The 6,182-nt window shown below is 35.7% G+C and overlaps 1 protein-coding gene across 1 annotated transcript in view; it reads left to right on the top strand.

Annotated features, from left to right (window-relative positions):
* The first annotated feature begins 2,599 nt into the window (after positions 1 to 2,599).
* Positions 2,600 to 6,182, top strand: part of LOC145671129 (facilitated trehalose transporter Tret1-like) — a 28,783-nt gene continuing 25,200 nt past the window's right edge. The window contains exon 1 of the mRNA XM_081739925.1: positions 2,600 to 2,756. The gene's annotated coding sequence lies outside the window, so the exon portion shown is untranslated. The remainder of the gene's footprint in view (positions 2,757 to 6,182) is intronic.

The following is a 6,182-nucleotide window of genomic DNA, read 5'->3' as shown; positions in this document are numbered from 1 at the left end:
CTATGATGAACTAACAAAGGATTTGTACGTTATGGACACTTGAATGGTCAATTATCTCAAGACACTGGTAATTGAAAATTAAAGTGATATGATAAAAACCATCTAGGGTCCAAATCCTAATAACCCCCCCAAAAATGAAAGAAATTGGTTCAGCCGTATTAGCGTGATGAGGGAACAGAGGATTTGTACGTTCTCTTTTATATATAAGATAATGTTGATATCTTTAATTTGTCATAATTTTATGGAATAGACCCCTAGACAATTGAAAAGTATTTTAATTTAATGGCCAAGTTTTACACTAGTATTACAAGACTAGTAGTTTTAATAAATAGACCCCAATATTAATAGTATTTCTATCTTTCCTTCATCTTCTTTTTCTTACTATAAACGTTTCGTATTTGATCAAATCTCAACTCTCAGCGCTACGGCTAAATGGTCTAATGTATTTTCTGTGAGATACAAGTATTCTTCATGTAATGCTGAGTGAGATTACATAAGATGATGGATCAGATATGCTGAGAAAGAAAAATGTTCCACAAACGGCAATGATTTCTGACAATTTCAGGTGCTAAAATAGAATAATTAATTACTATAGTTAGGTTATTTGGTTGGGAGATTAAGTTTCCTTTCCAGTTTATATGAGGCATTGACTACATCTCAACTTGGAAACTGTAGTACATGAATCCCTAGTGACAATAGGATCTAATACTCCCGCATCGAAGGTGAAAACTCTAACAATTAAGTTATGAGGGAGTTCTTACTTCAGTTGTATAGTTACGAAGGTAATAGTATACATGAGAACCCCCTGATCTGCGTTTCTTCTGTGTTCTATTACCACTTCTACATGAAATACCATAAATTTTCTACGTAGTCCAGTAGTAAGAAGGGCCTATGTTTAGCAGAAGGGGTCCAGCTCTTTTCTCTAAAAAATGTTACTATTTTGGTAATTTCTGTTCACATTCGGTTAGTTTAGGGTAGAGTTGGTTAATTTAAGTTAGGTTAGGCTAGTTTAGGTTACGTTAGGTTAGTTTAATTTACGTTATATTAGTGTAGGAGTCCCGCATAATTTTCCAAAAAATGATAGAATTTCGCTTAATTCTACTAATATTACGTTAGTTTAGGTTAGTTCAGGTTAGCTTACGTTAGTTTATGTTAGGTTAGGCTAGATTGGTTTATGTTGTGTTACGTCTAAGTACTTGCATCACTCATTTCTCCTGTAAATTTTGTGTTTTTTACGTGCTTTTGGACCCCTTGTACTAAACATACCCCGTAAGAAGTATCCATGTGCACAAGACATGTGATATGCATTAAATTACCCCCCCACACACACACACACATAGTCATAGATAAAGTACAAGGGTACTACACATGCAGATATAAAGTACAGGTACGTTCTTTTTATTTTTGTATCAGTCGATAAGTAAATAAAAGTCGCTTTGTTACCCTCTTTGGAAGTTTGTACATACTCAATGAATAATCCCTAAAAGTATGAGCGTCCTGACAAACTTTGAACAACGATTTCTCACACGAAAATACGGAAAACTGTTCTAGGCCAACATGGTGAGTTTCACTTTCTGTCTGCCTAAACACACTCATTCTCTGTTTAAAATCTATAAAATGTCCAACTCTCTAATTTTATATTCCATCGTTTACTTCCAGAATTTCTCCTACTATAAACATTTTATTTCTGACTCCAAAAATGGCTCGTTGCAACTTCCAAGTTCCATGGTAAAATCTGAAAATCTGAAATTGTGACTATACTTACAGAAAGATACAAATGTCAATATCAAAAGGAGACTATGTTACATCTTCCATCTGTTATATTGGAGCGAGCAATATGCTTACGATCAGTGAGAAGAAAAAAAATCTAGTGTAGAAAAGTCGAAGAGCGAAGTTTAGTAGGATTCTGTATCACTCATATTTTCTGTACCAGGCTGCGTACATGTTTGTTACTTAGCCAGGACCAATATTTACAGTCGCAAATAGACGAAAATCATGTGTGTCCTGTGCCGGCGCGTGCAAGATACAGATGATCATGCTTATGTATTTTGGTAAACATTCTCTTGTGTACGGACATTACGCAGTACCATTTCCATGAATGATCTAGATTTTCTTTCTGGCTGGAAATAAACAAAATAAAAAAAAAAACTTCATTTCAGTTTAATTTTGGATGGCAATACAGAAAATCTACATCACAATACTGATTGCAGTTCTCCCTGCCGTAGCAGGAGCAACCAGGAAAGCCGCCAGTAGCAGGAATCTACAGATATTTCTTCTCTCAATGTCAGTCATCCTATTAACATTGTTTGTTGCAGCATTTTCTTCTTCTTCTTCTTCTTTTTTTAAACAATCTTTTCTTAATTAGCTCCGAAGCTTACTTAGAGACTAATATTATCAGATTTTTTTTCTGACCGCAAGGGTGACTATAATGAAGCAATTGCTTTAGAGATCAGATCACATTACACAGTTTCGAGACAATGCACAACTCACTGAATGGTTATGCATGACTGTACAGAAGTCATAGAGGTCGATATTATTGGATCGATTGCCAAGTGAAGCAGCGGAACTTATATTGGCAACTTAATCAACACCGGATGGCCTGTTGGGAAATTCTTAGGCAACGTCACACAACATCGTCTTCTTTTTTTAATTTTAATTAAGATTTTTGCTGATATTTCTTATGATTTTCAAGTGTAATACATTCAGTGTCATTTAGCACTAGCAAGTGTATAGTTGGCATTTTATATTGCTAGCAGGTAAGTTTATTTTTTTTCCTTGTTAATATTCATTCAGGATCCGTAATCAATATGTATAATGAAATAGATGTATACGTGGTACAAATAAGTGCAATTTTGGTGTGCAGTGTTATGTCAATTTTCAGCAAAATATTGAAATAAAATGCACGAGTTTTTATCGACCTCTGTACCTGGACTGAAACTATTCATCTCAGCTGTGAAAAACACAAAGTACTTAATCCTTTTAGGACTTACACTGTTCCAACTGAATGAAAATTTTCGAAATGAGGGTTAAACAAGAATTTTAGGCATGATTTAAAAAGTGGATCAAAAGATTGCGTTCTTGGCCAATAATTAGTTTTTGGATCAGGAGCCACAAAATTTTTTTTTGAGCAGCCTCTAAATCAAGTGTTCGTACTTTTTACAGAATAAGTACATCATACTGAGTTAAGTGATAGTTTAGGTTTGGCTGCACTATATGTATTTCTCCAGAAATAAGACGTACTAGAAAAATTTTGATTGAAATGTATGGGATCTTTCGATCCAATCAAACCTTTAGTTTAAGATTTGTGTTAATGACCTAAAGCTTATGGAAGCTGATGATAAAGAACAAGTGAATGGGAGGCTACAAAAGGAGAATCCCGACAAACCCCACCAACATAGTGTTATCCCATCACAAACTCGCATGCTCTTGGATCCAACGAAGGATTTCTTACACCAGAAATGAAAATTCTAACACTAAGCCACACTGACTTCCATTAAATGATATGTCGTAGGGTATTTAAAGAATGTTAGTTTAAGAAATATTAACAAAATCAGTAGCTAATTAAGTAACAAATTTCGATTCGTCCGTTACAAGGTTTCCTTTGTTTGAAACAGAAGAAACATGAAAAGTCCGTCTGAAGAATACCCTGAAAACAGTGATTAAAAGCTAATTCTGATCCATTAAATTGTGTGGGATGGAGAAATTTTAGTTTATATCCCTTATCTGATACATAAAATTTACTTGAAATTTATAAATCTATGAAATATTTTTTTCAACAATATATCTTCCCTCACTCCTATCTCAATCACTTGGACGCAAAATAGCAGGAAAATTACGGAGCCCGTATCAAACACGATGTCAGGATAAGAATCTAAGGATGGAAAATGTAAAGGATAGTGAGACAGAAAAGCCTTGTCGCAGCCAGAAGGATAGTTGATTTAACAAACATACTACAGAAACAATACATTGATAAGAGACATATTGATTTTTGTGCACTGTCGTTCAATTCATTCCCTCTCTCGATATGAATAAAATTTGCCAATGCAGTACTAAAAATTAATGTCCATCGATTTCTTTTCTTCAAAACCTTAATCCGGTATGGTTTATAATCGACGACTTCTGCTATTTTCACCTGTGGAAGCAGGTACAGATTTCTATTCTTGTTCGGGTTAGGCGAAGCACTTTCTCTTGAGATTTTACTCTTTTTTCCCTTACCATGAATGCAGATAACAATGGTATGGAAGACACAGTGTGTTTCCTTAAGTTTATTTTCTTCTGCCTTTAGTGTGTGCTGCTGGTTGTGGGCATGCCATCTGGCAAGCAGAAGATCTAGGAAGATTTTCCGGAACCTCGTCTCACTGCATGATCGGATACAGCCCACAGTATTCTATGAGGGTTCATATTTAAATTGACGATAATTAAAATTGACAACGACTGTTCAGCATATCATCTGTGAATATTAAAAGACGACTTTTCTTTAACATGGAAATTAACTTTTTGATGTTAATTTTGCTACATCCTGAAAATAGGGTATCCTTCTGTTGCCGTGGTCCGATTTTTTTTTTTTTTTTTTTGACCAGATCACTATTGGTGACCAAATAATTAGTTATGGAAATAGATAGCTGGACGTACTTTGTTTCCCTTCAAATTGGGAAGGAAAAATGGGAGCAAAATTTTCTGATCTGGCTATTGGATTCAAACTTAAGATTTTATGCTCTGCTGTGGGCTGAAGACAGGGACGTACGCAGGGGTGGACTTTTGTGTAAATTTAGCCTAATTTTATGGGCAATTGTAGGAATTTTAATATAAAATACCCTCATATTGAGTTCGGATCCCTCCCGAAATAAATTCCTGCGTACGCTTCTGGCTGAAGGCACTCCATATTATGACCGAAAATGTATCGTGCTTAATAGCTGATTAAGGCTCATCCTGTTGAATTCTTGTCTGGCTCGCTCCAAACTCCAAGTGAAACGAAACTTAGCAAAAAGAAGTTTCTCTGAAATGGTAATAGGTTACCACGAGCTCAAAGTACGTCCCACTTTCCCCGTTGTCCATGGTTCTCGTTTCCATCTGGCAGTTGTCCCATGATGGTCTGATTAATAAAGTTACTCGACAGCTGTACGCGTTACGATTAACTTAAAAGTATTTTCGCACATTGGCTGCCTTGAAACGGAGATTTCCGTTCACCATTCGTTTCGCAGTCCTTAGCTATTACGTTATTGGCTTCGTTGATTTGAACACGCGTTTCTTATTTCGTTTTTTAACGAGTTAGTTTATCAAAATCTCCGTTACTATTTACTTTGTCTGTCCGTGTGTCCGACCGTCCTTCTGGGAGACATAAAATTCTCAAGAATTAGCCTATTTGGTGGATCACCATCAATTTTGGCCAAGATCTAGAAAGTCAAAAATTGACTCAAGTTCGTTGAGGGAGGTGATATTCACACCGGAAGTGGTAGAAATAAACAATTTCCGGTGTTAACCTTGGTAACCATAGAGTAAAAACGATAATAGTGAGAAGCAGTTTCGTGCAATTGATTAAGAGTTCTAAATATACATTTCATCTCCATTCTCAACTCTCTACTAATCCTGTACTACTTGCGTTTTCAATATTGATTTACAAAGGGAAACATGACAGCTCTTAATGGAGGAAAGATGCAACAAATGAAGCTGCTCGCTGTCTTAGTGGCGTTCCATCCAGTGTCATCACCTCACTTATTTTCTGAACAACACCACGAAAATTTTATCCCTGGAAACGACCGGTTTACCAGTGTCATCTTCATAGTCAATTATACGTATTTGTCTCATAATGCTTGAAGCGATTAATTGAATTGATACCCAAATGAGTATAATCACAACTACAGCATTTAGAAAGTGCAGTGACCGTTTTTTAAGATTAAAGTGACAGTGAATTCGATGACAAACATATTGAAAGCTCGATCTAGACTGAACGCATAAAAGAAGTTTTTGTATCCACGATTGTACCGATTCCCCTATGTTTTGAGGCACAATCGGGTTTCTACTGTCTTGAAAGTACCTAACAATTTAGCTGTTGTCAAAATCTAAACACATAAGTCAATTCAGAATTCAAGAGTGTCTTTTCGTGTAATTACTTCGTACGATTACTTTTATGTTTGAATGCATCCTCAGACACTTCTTATTCCGCGGATCCTTAACTATGATAA

Source organism: Thermobia domestica, chromosome 15, assembly GCF_964235325.1.
Source record: "Thermobia domestica chromosome 15, izTheDome1.hap1.1, whole genome shotgun sequence".
In the NCBI taxonomy this organism is placed as follows: Eukaryota; Metazoa; Arthropoda; class Insecta; order Zygentoma; family Lepismatidae; genus Thermobia; species Thermobia domestica.
The sequence above is the reverse complement of the archived record's forward strand: the minus strand, read 5'-3'. Positions and strand labels throughout refer to the sequence as shown.